Source organism: Jaculus jaculus, chromosome 10 (assembly GCF_020740685.1).
Source record: "Jaculus jaculus isolate mJacJac1 chromosome 10, mJacJac1.mat.Y.cur, whole genome shotgun sequence".
NCBI classification, from domain to species: Eukaryota; Metazoa; Chordata; class Mammalia; order Rodentia; family Dipodidae; genus Jaculus; species Jaculus jaculus.
The window spans coordinates 38,364,841-38,384,651 of record NC_059111.1 but is presented as its reverse complement, the minus strand read 5'-3'; the positions used below and the strand labels follow the sequence as shown (position 1 = coordinate 38,384,651).

The 19,811-nt window shown below is 40.2% G+C and overlaps 1 protein-coding gene across 2 annotated transcripts in view; it reads right to left on the bottom strand.

Moving 5' to 3' along the window:
- The window catches only part of Filip1 (filamin A interacting protein 1), a 259,788-nt gene that overhangs the window by 88,845 nt on the left and 151,132 nt on the right, over positions 1-19,811 (bottom strand). The window lies entirely within an intron of this gene.

Sequence of the window (19,811 nt, the reverse complement as noted above, 5' to 3'; positions counted from 1 at the left end):
GGTGGCCTCAAACTCTCAGTGATCCTCTTACCTCTGCCTCCCAAGTGCTGCAATTAAAGGCATTCACTACCATACCCAGCAGGATCTTGCTTTTTAACCCAGTCTGCAAACCTATGTCCTTTTCTTGGGGAATTGAGGCCATTGATATTAATAGTTATTATTGAAAGATGTGTATTTATTTTTGCCGCTTTTCTTGTTTTATAGTTCTTCCAGTTTTCCCTCTGCTGTCTGGTATTAGCGTATGTTTGTTTTTTGCAGGTTCCTTATGTGTGTGCTTTTCTTTCTCTTCAGCATGGAGGATCCTTTCAGTATTTTCTGTAGTGCTGGTTTTGTCTTCAAATATTCCTTTAGACTGCTTTTGTTGTGGAATGTTCTTGTTTCTCCGTCTACTTGAATGGATAGCCTTGCAGGATAAAGTAACCTTGATTGACAGTTGCTATCTTTCTGAAGTTGGAATACATCACTCTAAGCCCTTCTGGCTTTTAAAGTTTGTGTTGAGTAATCTGCTGTGATCCTGATGTGCTTGCCTTCATATGTGACTTTATTTTTTCTCTCTAACTGTTTTCAGTATATTTTCTTTGGTTTGTATGTTTGGTAGTTTAATTATAATATGGTGAGGAGAGGTTCTTTCCAGGTTTTGTCTGTTTGATGTTTTAAAGGCTTTCTGTATCTGAATTGGCATCTCTTTCCCAATTTGGGGGAAATTTTCCTCTATGATTTTGTTGAAAATGCCTACTATGCCTTTGAAGTGAAATTCTTCTCCTTCTACTATACCTTGATTTCTTATGTTTGATCTTTTCATAGGGTCCCAAATATCTTGAAATTCCCATTCATGCCTTCCTATTAGTTTGTCTTTCTCTTTGTTGGACTGTATTAGATCTGCCACCTGGTCTTCTGATTTAGATACTCTGTTTTCTCCTTAATCCATTCTACTTCTGTGATTTTCTACAGAGTTTTCTATTTCACTGACTGTGTTTTTCATTGTTAGTATTTCTGACTGTGTTTTCTTTATTATTTTTATTTCCTTACTCATGTCTTTTATTAACCTCCTTATTTCATTAAATTGGTTTCCTGTGTCAGCTTTGATTCCTTCAATTTTCCCTTTGATTTCTTTGAACATATTTATAATCATTCTTTTGAAATCTCTCTCAGGCATTTCCTCTAAGTCAGTCTCAATGTAGGTTGTTTCTGATGCATTAATATTTTTTTGTTGTTATTGTTTATCAATGTAGGCTCTCACTCTAGCCCAGACTGATCTGGAATTCACTATGTAATCTCAGAATGGCCTTGTACTCACAGAAATCTTCCTACCTCTGCCTCTCAATGCTGGGATTAAAGGCATGTGCCACCACGCCTGGATTGCATTAATATTTTTTGGTGGATTTATATTGTCCAGATTTTTTTGTGTTTCTTGTATTATAATGTACAGCTTTTTGCATCTTGGAATATTTTAATTCTGGGGTTTTCTAATTATTCTGCAGTACTATTAGATGTATCACTCAATCTGATGTTATGTATCTTCAGGGTAGGAGCTTTAGGTGTTAGGCGTGGCTCTTAAGACTCTCAGAGTATTACAAAAGTGCTGCTAGGTGTTGGGTTTGCCTTCAATGAGTATTCAAGTAGGCTGAGTAGGGAAAACTACTGGCAGATTCTAAAATTTAACTAAACAATGTACACATTCAATGAAAAACATCACAGAGTATTTATGCAAGAGTAGGTATTGTGACAAACAGATCTTCTAACAAAGTCATAGTCCCTAAGGATGTGTGTTGCCCTACACCCTTAATCCTATCAACTGGGAGGCTAAGATTTCTGATCTGTTGTTGAGGGTTCCAAGTCAGCTTGTGACCAAATAAGACCCTTCCCCAATGATCAACAGAAGAGGAAACAAAGGCACTATAAATCAGGAAGCAACAAATGACATGCTGCAAATATAGCTTATTTAAGACTGGCAAATCTGACCACCCATCAAATTTAACATACAATTTACCCTGACATGAAAGGTGCAATTAGCACTTCTGATGCAAGCCTCTATATACCAGGCTTTTTTTGGCAGGTACTGATCTGGTATAATCCCAGTTACCATTTGGAATTATGCTACACATGCACCTGGGTCCCTCTTTGTTGTACTGTGGGCTCAGGTAGGGTTGTTGGGTCACTGCTCTGATCACCTGGGCTGGATGCAGTGTGAGTTCCCTTCCCCAGGTCTCTGGTGCTTCCTGGCACTTTCACGGGGGGGGGGGGGGAGGCTATGGATGGTGGCTGAATTTCTTCTGGCCCTCACAATCCTCTGCCTCATGAGCCACTCCATAGGTCCCTGCCATCCTCCCGTTATGTTTCTTGAGTTTGCGCTAAGGCCAGTGTAAGTGGAAAAGTCCCTCACCTGCCAATACTATCTGTTGTAGTGTGAATGTTTATTCTGTGCCATTCTGAGTTTTGGGAGATTTTTTTGTATTATGGCTCAGGTAAAATACCTTGGATTATGGGGATATTTTAACATCATTAATATTGATAAAAAAAATATGAGGACTTTTAAAGCCGGGCATGGTGGTGCATGCTTTTACTCCTGGCACTTGGGGGGCAGAGGTAGGAGGATCACCTTGAATTTGAGGCCACCCTGAGACTCCAAGTCAGCCTAGGGCTAGAGTGAGACCCACCTCAACCCCCCAAAATAATATATGTATGTATGTGTATATATGTATACACACACACACACACACATAAACTCATGTGTTTTGAATGCTTTTTCTCCAGCTGATGGCAATTTGGGAAGTGGAGCCTTGATGGAGGTGTGTTTCTGGAGGCAAAGGGGTCCAGCTCCCCCTTGTCAGAGTTCATCTTATTCTCTTGCTGTTGTTTTCCACCTACTGTGGCAGAAGTAATGTCTAGTCTCTGCTAATGCCATACTTTCCCTTGGCAATCATGAAATTTCCCTTTGAGACTGTAAACCAAAATAAACCTTTTCCTCCCATTAGCTGCTTTTAATTGAATGCTTTGTCCCAGCAAAAAGAAGGTGACTACAACACTGTTGCAAACAACTTAAGAAATAGAGTTGATCTCATATTACTTGGGTATTTAAAACACTTCTAACAGGTTGAAAGAAATGACTTCTAAAATGAATACTGAAGTGTGAAGTAGTGAGATTAGGGCTCTGTCTGTGTTCTTCTCTTCTGCTTCTATGTACTTTATAAACTGCTGGCAGTGGATATACAATTCATTTTATATAAAGAAAAAAATCTGTACTCTGTGTGTGTGTGTGTGTGTGTGTGTGTGTGTGGTTGTTGTTGTTGCTGTTGTTGTTGTTGAGTTATGGTTTCATGTAGCCCAGGCAGATCTCCAACTATGTAGCCAAGGATGGACCTTGAACTCTGGATCCTCCTGCCTTACCTCCCAAGTGCTGAGATTACAGATATGTGCCAGCAACTTGGCCAAAAAGAAGTCCCTAAATATGGACAAAGGAGTTTAGAAGGTGGCTTTCAGATGTAAACTGTATCAATCTTGCTTGTTGTTAGTTTTGGGGGGCAGGATCTCACTCCAGCTGAGACTCACCTGGAACTCATTCTGTTAGCCAGGCTGGCCTTGAGTTCATGGTGATCCTCCTACTTCAACCTCCCAAGTGGGTTTATAGGTATAACCACCACACTTCGCTCAAACAATCTGAAAAGCATGAACTGCACTACCACTTCACAAGTAGACGTGACATGAGAATTAAGGAAATAAAATAAATCTTAATAAATAAAGCAAATAACTGAATTAAAACATAGAATTAGGGCCGGAGAGATGGCTTAACAATTAGGCGCTTGTCTGTGAAACCTAAGGACCCCAGTTCGAGGCTCCATTCCCCAGGACCCATGTTAGCCAGATGCACAAGGGGAAGCACACGTTTGGAGTTTGTCTTCAGTGGCTGGAGGCCCTGGCATGCCCATTCTCTCTCTCTTTCTCTCTATCTGCTTCTTTCTCTCTGTTGCTCTCAAATAAATAAATAAATAATAAGCAAAAAAAAAAACCAACAACAACAACATAGAATTAAAATCTCATCACAGCACAGAATAGTAAGCCCAGCGTTGACATCTTGGGATCAACTTTCCTATCATCAACAGAATAGAACCATGATAATGACCTTGTGTAACTGTTTCCAGGATGGCACTCACAGAAGATCCTGATGCAGAGCAGGCCCTAAGCCTAGTGTCCATTCAATATGACTTCAGTGAGATGACCTTTGGAAATTTTTTAAATATTATATTTTACTGGAATATATTTGTTGTGCACAGTGATGGATTTCATAAAGACATTTTTACACATCTATCATGTACTTTGACCATATTTACTACCTCATTCCCTGTCTTCTCTCCTCACCTCACACCCCTTCTACTATTCACATTCATTCCCCCAGTCTTGCTTTTACTTTAATGTCATATAAGAGATTTTATGTATCTTTATAAAATCTAGGATCCCTGAATGAGAGGAAACATGCAATATTGGTCTGAGTCTGACTTATTTTACTTAATATGATCTTCACTTGCATCTATTTTTCTGCAAATGACATAATTCTGTTTTACTTTATGGTAGAATAAAACTCCATTGTGTAGGCATACATTTTCTTTATCCATCACTGTTGATGGATGCTGAGGCTGATTCTATGACTTGGTTCTTGTGTGGGATTACAAGCATGGGCCACAGTGCCCATGGTGGCTTCTGTGAATCCAAAGTCAGGTCCTCATGTTTGGGGAACAGCACTGTACTGACTGAGTCATCATTCCACCTCCTATTCAGGATCGTTTGTACCTCCATGTGAGAAAAGGTATTTGGTAAGATATATTTTTTCCTAGTCAAATATATATGACTGATAGTGTTGAACATTTTTTCAGGAGGTTGAGACAGGAAGAAAGCAAGTTCAAGGCTAGCCTTGGTGACATAGCAAGAACACAAAGGAAAGAAGGAAGGAAGGAAAGTAGGAAGGGACCCTACACACACACACACACACACACACACACACACACACACACACCACAGTTTGAATCAGAGCAGCTTCTTTAAAAGTTAATTTCTGTTGCTCAATGTTCTTTTGTGTAAAATGAAGACTCCCTATGTCATAGGAACTTTGTTGGGTTTAACAAAATAGTGTAAATAAAGTGCTTTTTAAACTGTAAATAGATAGTTATTTTAGTTTAATAGTGTAAGCTATTTGGTTCAAAAATATGTAAATACAATTCGTATTTCTCTTGGCCTGATCTTCCTGAGTCTTTTAAAAAGAGCTTAACCAAGAACACTGATGTGAAACACCTGTTGTCTCTCTTCCTAGAGAGTGGCATTCACTATGCTTGAGCTGCATTAACTGAGATATGTCACATGTACTAGACATATCATGTAGTCTAACTATTCTAGACACTAATCATCACATAAAAAGACTACAGTGATGCAATACAATGTATATATATTTAGAGACACAGTATTCACATGAACTTAGTGAGGGCTCTTTAATTACTGTGATAAAAATTGCAGAAAGATTAACAATGCTATCTTTAGGTTACTGCTTCTTAAAATAGTTTAATATAGTACATCAGTTAATATTGTGGGGCCTTTTAAAAAGTTTTGATGTCCAGCATTGTGGTGCATGCCTTTAATCCCAGCACTTGAGAGGCAGAGGTAAGATCACTGTGAGTTCGTGGTCACCCTGAGGCAACATAGTGAATTCTAGGTCAGCATGGGCTAGAGTGAGACCCTACCTTGAAAAACCAAAACAGAAAAAGAAAAAACAACCTTTTTATTGGCAATTTCATACATATACATGATGTATTGTGATTGAAACCCCTCCTATCACTTTCTTTTTTCCCTCTTCCTTGGCTCTCCTCCCACTTTCCTTTATTCTTTCCAACTAGTCACTCTTCTATTTTAATGTCTTTTTTTTTTCCTCCACCATTATCCATGTCAAAATGTTGACGGGCCCAATATTGTGGTAACTTTTTTTTTTAAAGTTTCAAGAATTTTTTTTAAATTTTTTATTTATTTATTTGAGAGCGACAGACACAGAGAGAAAGACAGATAGAGGGAGAGAGAGAGAATGGGCACGCCAGGGCTTCCAGCCTCTGCAAACGAACTCCAGACGTGTGCACCCCCTTGTGCATCTGGCTAACGTGGGACCTGGGGAACCGAGCCTCGAACCAGGGTCCTTAGGCTTCACAGGCAAGCGCTTAACCACTAAGCCATCTCTTATTGTGGTAACTTTTAAATCAGTGCATTTATGATGATGACTGTCATCACAGTGGATTTATTCAACACTTCAAAGATATGACTCAATTATGTAAAAAGATCCTAAATAAATTAATAAAAATATTTTAAAAGATCCTAGACTTTGGGATAAAAACACTTTATATCTCCATTTTGAGTAATTTGTACTTTTTTAAAATAAAAGAATAACATTCCTTTTTTGTTTTTATTGCTGTTTTTTGTTGTTTGTTTGTTTCCAAGGTAGGGTCTCACTGTAGCACACGCTGACTTGGAATTTGCTCTGTAGTCTCAGGCTGTCCTCGAACTCAAACTCACAGCAATCCTCCTACCTCTGCTTCCTGAGTGCTGAGATTAAAGGTGTGCACCACCATGCCTAGCAAAAATAACATTCCAGATAGCAAGAAAAACTTCCATTCTTTTTTTAAAAAATTAATTATTTATTCAAGAGAGAAAGACAGAGTAGAGGAAGTATTATGGCCCCTTGCTAACTTCAAACAAGCTCCCCAAGATGTCACTGCATGTATCTGGCTTTACATGGGCACAAGGAAATTGAACCTAGGCTGGCCAACTTTGCAAGCAAGTGCCTTTAACCACTGAGCCATCTCGCCAGCCCTGGAAAGCTTCCTTCTTGGCCATTATCTTCACACAAGTGGTTAAATGTCTAGCACTTTGAAGTGCTCCTCTGTTAGCTCAGATTCAATCAAGTGTGCTTCTAGATAATGTCCTAGCTCCCTGCATTCCCTTCAGCATAAACTCATTATATCCCCTACAAAAACACCTAACCAAAAGCAGCAGTTAGTATTTATTTATTTTAGAAATATATTTATGCTTTTATTTATTTTGGCTTACAGTCTAGAGGGGAAGCTTCATGGTGGCAGAGGACAACATGGCATGGCCAGAGGCTAGACATCACCTCTGCCTCAGTAGGTGGAAAATAGCAGCAGGAGAGTGAGCCAATTGGGAGCTGGCTATAACACCCCTAAGCCTATTCCCAACAACACACCTCCTCCAACAAAGCATCACCTTCCAAATTGTCATTAACAGGGGACCAAGCATTCAGAACACATGAGTTTATGGGGACACCTGACATAAGTCATCACTCCATGCAGTGAGTGTACATTTTGTCATATAGGAGCAAGAAGCTTTGGAATTTTTAAGGTCCAGGACAGTGTGCTCTAATGATTACTCAACTGTGTTAAAGACAAAAATCCTGAGTCACGGGTTTGGTGATGCATTCTAGAAACTGCTATGAACCATCTTCTGCAAGAAAATGTGTAGCATTTATCAATCACGGCTCAGGGGCAGGTCAGGACCCAAAGCAATGAAGCTGTCACAGTGCTGGGTTAATGTTCTCTGGGGAGCCATCTGAGTCTCAGAGATGTGTCTGCTTCTGAGGTTTCTGTGCCCTCTCACTATGTCATCAGTCCCACTGGCCTCTCTTCACCAAAGAATCATTGTCACCAAATTGCAGAGCCTTAAGAAGCTGGAATGTTGAATACCAGGCTGAGCCCAGGCAAACTGTGACCAGTTGGGCAACTATGAAAAGTACCAAGTGAGAGGGAGACTGGACATCCTACAATATTTCTGTGTAGAGTCAGGGGCTATAAGTGGTCTGACTAGGATCTGGAGATGAATCTCAAAACTCAGCTTTCTTTAAGGGCAAAATGCTATTATGGATTATGATGGCTGGTGAGAAATATGAATGACTATGCTCAAACTTGCTGGATTTTTCAGTCTTTGAAAAAACAAAGTTATAATGCATAGAAAGAATCTTTTGCCCTCTTTCAGGATGTCTGAAATCAGTCATATGTAATCTTGAGAGGGTAGTATACATGGCAATGAGCCTCAAACCCTAAAGATAAATAGCACAGCATTCTGCAGGGCTAAATTCATGGGAAGATTTGGGGTGACATATAGTTTAAAACTTTTTCACAATGTTAATACAATTTATTCAAAAGTTACCATTTATTTTTATTTGACTCATAAAATTTCTCATATTTAGGGATACCATGTGCTGTCTCAAAACATTAATCTGAGCTGGGTATGGTGGTGCACGCCTTTAATCCCAGCGCTCCAGAGGCAGAGGTGGAAGGATCACCATGAGTTCGAGGCCACCCTGAGACTACATAGTGAATTCCAGGTCAGCCTGAGCTAGTGCGAAACACTACGTATGTACAGTATGTTATTTATAATAACCCTACAAAGCAATAACTATTATCAACTGAAGTTAATCAACTGAAACAACTTTTCCCCATCACAGAATAGTAATACAATTTTAATATTTACCTGAGTGTTTAGAACAAAACACAGATCTCAGTATATTGCACAAGACTCTTAGATAATGCTATTCTGACCCCTGGCACTATGCCCCCTGACTTGGCTGAGAGGAAGCATGCCCAGAGGGTGGTTTAGAAGCTGGCTTCCAGATGCTGACCCTGTGTGCATTACACATTCCTGCCAACAGTGGCTAGCTTTCAATGAGGATATGTTTTGAGAAATAAATCTGCCTGTCTTCCTATGGAAGACCCATAATGGTGCTGCTCCTTTGTATTATTTAGCTAGCTGTTTGAATGTGGCTACACTGCTGCAGTAAGCAAAGGAGTCCTAGGAGAGATGGTCCTGGAAGATTAGTAAATGCCATTCTTCCTCATTCTGGGAACTCAACTGTTTTGTATCTATTTACATAGAGTAATTTATTAGTTTGCTATCTATTTCCTTCTTAGGTGGTGAGCCACTTGTGAGGACAAGGGCTGTGTCTGCAATGTTTTACCCAGTGCCTGCCACATGAGTGGCAGTCAGTACATATCTGTTGAAATAACATAAAGTAAATTTAAGTGATGTGAAGTAAGACCTGGTCCTGAAGCTCTAAGGTCAACCTTAACTATTTATCCTTGTTCAAAAGATCTGAATAGTTGCATTTTGTCAACCTCCCTACTTTTTCATCTGGTATCTTTGTCTATAATTTCAGAGTCACTTTGTACTTCTTAAGTTTATTCTAAAAAGAAAATATGTAAACCAGATAAGAAAAACAGTACATTCCACCAGAATGTTGCAATAGGAAATGGGCTATCTTTAAATCTCATACAAATTGAATAACACTGTTTATCCTAGTTAAGTAAATACTAATACTGTTAAAAGATGTTAAAAAGATATAACTTATACTATTATTAGTTATTACTATAAAAATTAAGCCCATTTCTTTCCTTGATGTTAGAAAGCAAAGTTAGCATGCTTATTAATACAACATACAGGAGACCATTTAAACATGGTTAGTTTAAAATATCATTGCAGCTAAAAATGTGACTTTTGGTTTCTCTAAAATAATCTTTCTCTACAACTATATGATCAAAAACAGTCTAGAGTTTTCTATAATACTTATCCATTAAAGAGTAGCATTCAGACCTTCAGATTAGAATGTTAGAAGTAGATGTTTATCACCTCAAAACTTGCTTTTATCATCAAGATGGCAGTTTGAATATTTAAAAATAAAACATTCAAATTCCTAATGATTTTGTAGCTCATGTTAAACTTATATGGAAAGGCAGGCATGGGTGTGTCATACCTCTAATCCCAGCACTCAATAGGCTGAGTCAGCAGGTTTGCTGTGACTTTGAGGCTGGCCTGGACTAGAGTGAGACCCTGCCTCAAAAAACTGGGGAGGAGGGCTGGAAAAATGGCTCAGCAGTTAAAGCTCTTGCCCATGAAGCCTAAGGACCCAGGTTCAATTCCCCAGTACCTACATAAGCCAGATGCATAAGGTGGTGCATGCATTTGGAATTCGTTTGCAGTGGCTGGAGGCCCTGATACACTCATTCTCTCTCTCTCTCTCTCTCTCTCTCTCTCTCTCTCTCTCAAATAAGTAAATAAATAAAATATTTTTTAATGTTTATATGGGATCAAAAGAGGTCTGGAATAGCCAAAGTGGTTTTTCAAAAGAACAAAGTTGGAGGTTGCTAATCAAAATGGCATTGACAGAGATCAGGAACAAGGTAATTTCCTTTGTAGGTCATTAGCAGACGCAGACACAAAAGAATATTACCAGTGGGCCCTGGAGAGACTAGAAGGCAATTCTAGTATAAGCCTAACCCTGACTTACCAAGATGGTGATGATCAGAGGCAGCTCTCTGCTTTACCTCCTGCTTCTTCCTTCTCCTTGGAACCTGTTCACAGTCACTTTCTTTCTGGCAACAATCCACATTCCTCTATCTAACTCATAAGCCTAGCAGGAGCCTCCAAGTATATTCAAGGTAACCAGTCCAATCCACCTTGACTTGGTGCCTAATTTATACCCCCAAAGGTATAAGAAATATGCTTTGCTTTCTTTCTTTCTTTCTTTCTTTCTTTCTTTCTTTCTTTCTTTCTTTCTTTCTTTCTTTCTTTCTTTCTTTCTTTTGGTGGGGGGGTTGGTTTCAGTTTTTCGAGGTAGGATCTCACTCTAGTCCAGGCTGACCTGGAATTCACTATGTAGTCTCAGGGTGGCCTCAAACTCATTGTGATCCTCCTACCTCTGCCTCCCAGGTGCTGGGATTAAAGGCGTGCGCCACCACACCCAGCTCTAGTTTACTTTCTTTCCTAAACTAAAACCTTGCTCAACTTGCCCTACTGCCATGTCTGCACATTTCAGGGCATCTGAGACAGGAACTCAACGAAAACCAGGAACCACATGATTCTGTGATAAAGACAAACATATGTCAATCAACACAATCAAGACAATGGGAACCCCAAAATAAACCCTTGAATGTGTGACCTCATGATTTTCCCCAGTGATGCTGAGATCACTCATTCAAGGGGTAAAGAAGAGTCTTTCCAACAAATAGTGTTGGGGAAACTGGATTTCCACATGCAATGGAATGAAATTAGATGTTTATCTTAAAGTATATGCTGAAGCTGGCTCAAAGTTAACCAAAATGTAAGATCTAAACAGAAAGCACAGAAAAAAATGCTTTATGATAATGAGTTTTGTCTATGACCATACCACCATAAATGTGCCTGATCTCATTTGGTAGTGAATTTTGCAGTTATTTCCTGGATATGATAGTAAAGGCATAGGTAAAAAGCAAGAGAAAAAAAAGTCAAACTGAAAATTTCTCAAGCATCAAAAATGCCATCCATTGCCAGGTGTGGTGGCGCACACCTTTAATTCCAGCCCTCAGGAGGCAGAGGTAGGAGGATCACCATGAGTTTGAGGCCACCCTGAGACTACATAGTGAATTCCAAGTCAGCCTCGGCTAGAGTGAGACCCTACCTCAAAAAAAAAGAAAATGCCATCCAAAGGATGAAAAGCAACTCATGGATTTGAGAAAATGTATGTATGCAAACATGTCTGATAGAGAATCACATTAGGATGGAGAAAAATGTATGTATGTATGTATGTAAATATGGCTGATAGAGATTAACTTCCAGAATATTAAGATGGCCGAGTAGTCTAAGGTGCTCTGTTCAGAATATTTTTTTTAAAAAATCTTTGACAAGTCTAAAACGTTTTAATGGACAATGCTCAGTATCAACAGTGATCAGAGAAATGCTCAAAAAGTTAAAAAATCGTTTACCAGAATATCCATAATTGCACATCCAGAAGAATGAACAGTGGTGATTTTAGTTGATATTTGTATATCATGCTCCTAGCAGGATCGTTCACAGTATTCTAACAGTGAAGGAACCCCAGCATCCACCAGCTAACAAGTGGATAAACTAAATGCAGTGTGTCCATACAATGGAATATTTTCTAGCCTTAAAAAAGATGGTCTGGCTGGGGAAATTGCTCAGTGGTTACAGGTGTTTGCTTGCCAGTCAGCCCAGGTTCAATTCCCCAGCACCCACGTAAAGCCAGATATACAAAGTAGTGCATGAATCTGGACTTTGTAGCAGCAGGTGGCCCTGGAAATGCCTACATTCTCTCCCTCTCTCTCTAGATCTCCTTCCCTCCCTCCTCCTCCCTCCCTCCCCACCTCCCTTAAAAACATAAGGATGGAAATTCTGACATATGTACAGTACCAATGGAACTTATAGATATTACGCTAAGGTCAGTTACAAAAGAACAAATATGGAATGATCCCGCTCACATTAGGTCCTTAGAGTAGTCAAATTCACAGACATAGAAAGTAGAATGATAGTGGCTGCCAGACACAAGGAGAAGTGGGAAGAGGGGGAATTATTGTTAATGAGTAAAGATGTTTCAATTTAGAAGAAAAACTTTTCTGTAGCTTGATGGTATCATAGCTGCACAATGGGGTCCATCTGTTCAATGCTCCTATATGATACATTTAGTAATAAACTGGTAAATTTAAAATTATGCACATTTCACTGCAATTTTTAATAAACCAAAAGTGTCTTATTTGCCTCCAAATTCAAATAATAAAGAAAAATAAAAATCTTCTCCAATCCTCTCGAGTTCACTGAATTTTAAGAAACACTAAAATTCTTGGGTTGGGCATGGTGACACATGCCTTTAGTCCCAGCACTCGGGAGGCAGAGGTAGAGGATCGCAATGAATTTGAGGCCACCCTGAGACTCCATAGTGAATTTCAGGTCAACCTGGGCTAAAGTGAGACCCTACCTTGGGAAAAAAAGAAACACTAAAATTCCTTATAGTACAGTTTAAAGTATTTTCCTGTGATTAGGCACCTAATATCACTGTTATCTCTGTTATCTGTTTAATTTTATTATTAACAAGACTTTTTCTTCTTCTCTTTTTGCACACATTGGGATATTAATAGTAAGATAGCTGCTGGGTCCTGATTAGAAATTAGATAAGGTCACAGGTTCCCTCATGCTGTGTTATGATCCCACAGAATAAAATTTCTTAAATTCCAAGGAAGTTTTTTGTTCTATATGAGTGAAGACTTCAGGCCCACCTCTTAACCACCCATCTACAGATGTGATTAGCACATAAGCCAAGAGAGAAGTTGAATTCTGTAGAATGTGGAAGAAGTTATTTTTAAGCACATGCAGATACTGTATGGTTGTTTTTCCAGTTGGGTAAATTGAATCATCTTCACATAAGCCAGCCAGTCAGGACCAAGGGCACATCTAGTATTTCTGGCACAGCTCTGTTCATTAGGTTAAATTTTCTCCACCTCTTATTTCCCTTCCAATTGCATCCTTTTCAGTTAGTCTGTACAAGGTATTACACTAACTCAAGGGAAGTCTGCTGACAAGATTCCATCTTGGGAACTGACTGACAGGGTGGCCTTGCTGTAGAGCTATTTGCATGCTCTTCCTGGGAAAGAACTTATCCCCAGGGAGCAAGGGGCTCATGCGACTTGAAGGACAGGACAATGGGGTGGGTCAGAGGGGAAGGGTGAGTCTGGGTGCAACCTGGCGCCTGCCACTCACACTCCTCTCCAGCCCTCCCCCTTTGATTCTTGCCCAAGTCCCTTGGTGAGGAATGACAATAAAAGACCCTTTTTTTAAAGTAGGGGAATTGGTAAGTTAGAATTCAAGGCATTGCAGCAAGTAGGTGGGGGGAGTGTGGGGAGGAGCCGCTCTCTCCTGGTGTGTGGAGGGTGATGTCGGGGAGCAGGCTGGACTGCTGCCTCCAAAGGAGCCACTTTGGCTCAGAGGCTGGTGAGGATGCGCCCACCAGCACTCACCAAGCAGCCACCCCGGCCGCTGTGCTTGCACAGGATGAAGGGCAAAGGGGACAAGGCCAGCAGTAGCCCAGGGTAGCGAGGGCACCGAGGTAGGCCAGTCTAGGACTTGTGTGAGAAAACTGCAGGTCCCTGGCATTGCTACTGAGCAGAGGCTAGACAGGGAAAAAGATCGCTCTATGAGTCTTTGATCTCATTTTTACACTGTGAGAGCTGGAAATCAGGGTAGAGCTTTTCCAAAACAGAAACAAATGTGATCAAACTAACTACATTTAGATACATGAGCAAAAACTATCGATCAATAAAATAAATCATAAGAAAGAGAACTGTTTCAACCAAACACAATAAAAATATGTTGCCTGGATAGAATTTATACATAAGTTTGAGTCATGTAACAAGGCGTCCTCTTGGGTTCATTATGTCTTCTGACCTACTCATTTCAGCTTCTAAGTGAATTCTTTTTTTGTTGTTGTTCATTTTTATTTATTTATTTGAGAGTGACACAGAGAGAGAGAGAGGCAGATAGAAAGAGAGAGAGAATGGGCACGCCAGGGCTTCCAGCCACTGCAAACAAACTCCAGATGCGTGCGCCACCTTATGCATCTGGCTAACGTGGGTCCTGGGGAATTGAGCCTCGAACCAGAGTCCTTAGGCTTCACAGACAAGCACTTAACCACTAAGCCATCTCTCCATCCCCTAAGTGAATTCTTTATGCTGTATTTGTACCATGCATTTGACAAACTTACAAAACTACAGCTTAGTTTTTGAGCAAAAGTATAAGACCACCTCAGTCATTCTGAGCCCACAGAAGATATCACACCAGATATTTGCTTTTGCAGCAACGGATGGAGAGTTAGCACTTTAAATCACTTTAAGGGGTTAGGAATCAGTGCAGCTTAAAAATGTATTATGAAATCCCTCTGTTTGGACAGAACATAACATGCATGATAATGTCCTCTTGAAAACTCAAAAGGCCATTGTAAATAACAATTGCCTGTTTGATGTCCTGAAGCCACGTATTGCTAAGAGGCCACTTGGTTTTTGTCATTTTGAACAAAACAGACAAACAAAAAAGTGTTCTTGTCTATGCTAGCTATGTTTCTTTCTTTCACTCTTTTTTTTTTTTTTTTTTTTTTTTTAAGATATGGTCTCTCTTTGGCCCAGGCTGACTTGGAATTCACTATGTACTCTCAGAAGTGCCTCGAACTCACATCGATCCTCCTAACTCTGCCTCCCCAGTGCTGGGATTAAAGATGTGTGCCACCATGCCTGGTTAAAGCTAGCTTTTTTATGTTTATTCAGAGATGCAATGTAGCAGAAAGAGAAACATATACTTGGGAATCTTAATGTTAGAAGCACCATAACTGCTAGATTGGTTTTCAATGACTGCATCCATCTATGAACTCATTTTCTTCATCTGTAAAATAGCTACAATAATAGCAGCTTTACAAATTGTACTTGAGCTAACATATACAAGGTAGCTGACAAATAACTGGTAGGTCTTTGGCCCCTTAGTAGTCATCGAGACTATGGTTCTATTATTTAGTATAACTATATGACTTGGGTTGGTTGATTCTGAACTTTAGTTCCCCAAACTATATGAAAATGAAGCATAAGTCAACTCACTAGAATAATTCCTGGCATACAGTGCCTGGCATACCATGGATGTCCAATCAGAGGGAATTTTCTCCTTTTGTTCTTCTTTCATACCAGGGAACTGGCCAACAGGGAAAAATTAGATTTATTAGGCAACATGGCCCAAAGCTTTTCCACATGTTGAATCAATAGGTCAAGGCAATGCTGTTGCATCTCACCTGTGCTGTTCTCAATGTCCTGTAACCGCCAAGACTCTCTTCACCTTACCTGTGGTTCCTAGCCATGAGCCTAAGGTGTGTGGGCAGCCCAGGCCACACTGTTACCTTTCTGAGCCTCTTGTACCTTCTCTTTAAAAAACAAAAATTGTTTATTTTAGATAGAGAGAAAGAAATATATAGAGAGAATGGGCACGCCAGGGCCTCCAGCCACTGCAAACGAACTCCAGACACACGTACCACTTTGTGCATCTGGTTTTATGTGGGTACTGGGGAATTGAACCTGGGTCCAGCCCTTTTCTCCTTTTTTAAGTGTGAGTCAAGAATTGTGCTACACTGTTCAGAGACTAGTTCCTTTACCACTGTTCTGAGATTGTGTTACAGCAGAAATGACATTGTTTCTTTTTTATTTTTCTTTTTAGAATTTATTTATTTGCGTGTGTGTGTGTGTGTGTGTGTGTGCCCATGTTCACGCACGCATGCACACGTGCACATGTGCACATCAGGATGTCTTGATGCTAAGAAAATTGAACCTGGGAAGGCTTTGCTTTAAAGGCTGAGTCATCGTCCCAGCACACTCTTTCTAAACTCTTCTTAGCACTCTCTTTTGAACCAAGCATCAGTAAGAAACCATGTTCAGCGGTACATTTTGCACTGCACTTCCACTCAAAGCAAGCATCGTGAATGTAAAGCAAAGCCCTTCTATGTAGGAAAGTCAAGTTAAAATAAGTGTAAAAAGGAAATGTGCATTTTTAAAGTAACTTCCTAATATCTACCATATTCTGTAAAGTTCCTTTTTTGTTTGCATGTCCTTTTTAAACAAAGGCAACCCCTGAAAGAGACGCGACTTCTACGCACTGGTGTGCTGCTGCTTTCCCAGGCAGCATGTCTCCCATTGGCAGTGCCACATCAATCTTCAAAGAGAAAATGGAGTTGATTGCACCCGCTGCTCAGAAACAGGAAGCCTTGAAAACATCTTTACAGGATATCCGGGTACACTGATAAGTGCTTCTGTTGAAACGTTGATGCCCTGCAGCTTAAGAATGGGCAGAGCAGGGCTGGAGAGATGACTTAGCAGTTAAGCACTTGCCTGTAAAGCCTAAGGCCCCTGGTTCAAGGCTCGGTTACCCAGGACCCATGTTAGCCAGATGCACAAGGGGGTGCACGCATCTGGAATTCATTTGCAGTGGCTGGAGGTCCTGGCAGGCCTATTTTTTCTCTCTATCGGCCTCTTTCTCTCTTTGTCTGTCACTCTCAAATAAATAAATAAAAATAAACAAACAAACAAAACAAAAAGAATGGGCAGAGCAGCTATAGCTGTCACAGTACCTACAATGACTCATCTTTCCCTCTCTGCAAGGCTTAGAGCTTAGTGGGGACAGGAGCTTGTTCTTTCCTCTACAGCTTAGTAACTGGCACAGTCGGTGAAATACTGTCCAATGAATGCATTGTGTGTGGTGTGCAGCTCTCTTTAACGGTTGACAACTTTCTGTCTTATTCTAGCCAAAGCACTTTCTTCCTTGAGGACAGAATTATTTTCTTATGTCTATCACTGAGGAAGTTTAGATTCTGAAAGGTACTGGCTTGTTACTTTCATCTATGTTCCCAGCGTCCTTGTCAGAAGTCCCTATCATTCAGGTTCTTCATTGTATGTCAGGAACAGGTGGAAGTCAAATTCAGTCTATTCTCATGAGCCATGGCAGTCATGATCTATGAAATTGCTGCCAAGACTGAGTTAGAAAATACCAGCCATTATTTTCAGAGGAAACAGAAGGTTCCTGCAAGCTTTTTGTAATATTGTCATCAATCAATATATTCTCTGGTCTGCACATTTTGTTTTAAGGACATCTTATTTACTATAAATTGTTGATCGATTGTCATTGATTTTACTGTCACCAGCACTGTCACTTCCATGTGTCTGGAGGAAACTTCACTAACACACTTTCTCTTTAAAGCACTTTACAGCCTCTGGCGCTTAGGACACTGGGCTTCAGCACTACATCTGGAGCTGTGTTAAATGGCAACAACATCAACCAAAAAAAAGTACAAAGATATAGGAAATGTAGCACTAAAGAACCCATGAAACACAGTTGTGTGCATGCTGTTGGGTAAGGCAACTCACAGCCTTGCCCAGTTCTGCTTGGGAGCATGTGTGACGGGCTGTAGTGCTCTGGCCCTTGCACAAGCCAGGAGCAGCCACGAAGTGCTACAATGGTTGATTTGAAGTTACAGGATCTAAAAATAAACAGGATCAAAGCCATCAAGATCACAGGATAGAAGTGTGGCAAAGGTCACCCTGCTCACCAATGTCTGTGGATATCACCACAGCCCAGCTTCCTTGTCAACTGGAGCAGGCTCTGAAAACAACTTGCCAATAGACAAACCGAGTCTTTGAATGTAGTAAGCTAAACAATTTAGGGCTTGGGTGATGGTTCAGCAGTTAAAGGAACTTGCTTGCAAGGTCGGCCAGCCTGGGTTCAATTCCCAGCCCACCATGTAAAGCCAGGTGGGAATTCATTTGCAGCAACAAGAAACTGGCACATTTCCTCCTCCCCCACAATACACACATACACATAAACAAAAACATTCAAAAAAACAAGAGGCCCTGCAACCCATTCTCCTTCTCTCTGTCTCTCTCCCTCTCTATGTTTGCAAATAAATAAATATTTTTTAAAATTCCTTTTTTAAAAATTTATTTTGAGATAAGAGTCTTGCATAGTCCAGGCTGGACTCAGACTTGGAAAAAGCCTCTTACTTTCACCTCCCAAGTGCTGAGATTACAGGTGTGCAAAACCCCATCTGGCCTTCATTCACATCTTTAAATTATGTTATTTAGCAAAAAAGATGAAAATTGTTACACAAGTGTAATGCCATTTATAACCAAAAAAATTGGGGAAACCTACTACTCAGAAACATTTCTGCTTAGTGAACTCAGAGAAGAAAAATGTCACGTAATTGTATTTATGGAGGTTTGGATGCTGTAAGCAATACCGCTGACCAACATCCAGAGTAGTACGTCACTGTGCTAGCAACCATGGAAAAGTGCCACAATAGTTGAAATTTCTTTTTTCAGGTTGGTAGAATTATGGATGATTTATAAATCAGTTTTTCAGTATGTCTGAGTATTTGCTAACTTTTTCTAGCTTTTTCTTCCTAAAGAGGTATATATAAGATCATATTATATGTGTATTATATATATGTCACATCTAGAACTGCTTCACACCTCCCCTCCTATGAACCAGTTTTCACCCTCTTGTGAAAAATAGTGGTCTCATTGAGAAGGCATTCTAAATAGTAGAACTGGTTTTACTCAGATAATTAGATAAAATATTTTTTAAGATAAAGTTCTGGGGCTGAGGAAACTGCCCAGTGGATAAAGAGCTCACCACTCAAACTAGTACTTGCGTTTGACCCCTAAACTCTATGTAAAAGGTCAAAAGAGAAGGACTTCTGTAATCACAGTATGCAGATGACAAGATGGGAGGCAGAGACAGGATTTCCTGGAAGCTTGTGGTGAGCACAGCAGAGAAAGAGAGCAAGATGCAGAGAGAGAACCCTGCTTCAAGTGACATGGAAAGCTAGGCAAGGCCAACCCAAAAGTTGCCCTGATCTACACCCTTGCATCACGGCATGCACATGCATGTGAAATCACACATGCACACAACAATAATTTTTTTCTTTTTTTCTTTTTTTTTTTTGGTTTTTCGAAGTAGGGTCTCACTCTAGCCGAGGATGACCTGGAATTCACAATGGAGTCTCAGTGTGGCCTCGAACTCACAGCAATCCTCCTACCCCTCCCGAGTACTGGGATTAAGGGCGTGCACCACCACATCCAGCTCACAACAATAATTTTTTAATAGTCTTTAAAAATTTTTATTTATTTATGAAAGAGAAATAGGCAGCTAGAAAGAATGGGTGTGCCAGGGCCTCTAGCCACTGCAAACGAACTTTGTCCATCGGGCTGTACATGGGTACTGGGGAATTGAACCTGTGTCCTTAGGCTTTGCAGGCAACTGCCTTAGTCACTGAGCCATCCCTCCAGCCCCAATTATTTTTTAATAAAAACATAAAGTTCTGGGGCTGGAGAGATGGCTCATTGGTTAAGGCGCTTGCTTACAAAGCCTAAGGACCATAGTTTGATTCCCAATAATCAAGTAAAGCCAGTTGCAAAAAGTGGCATGTG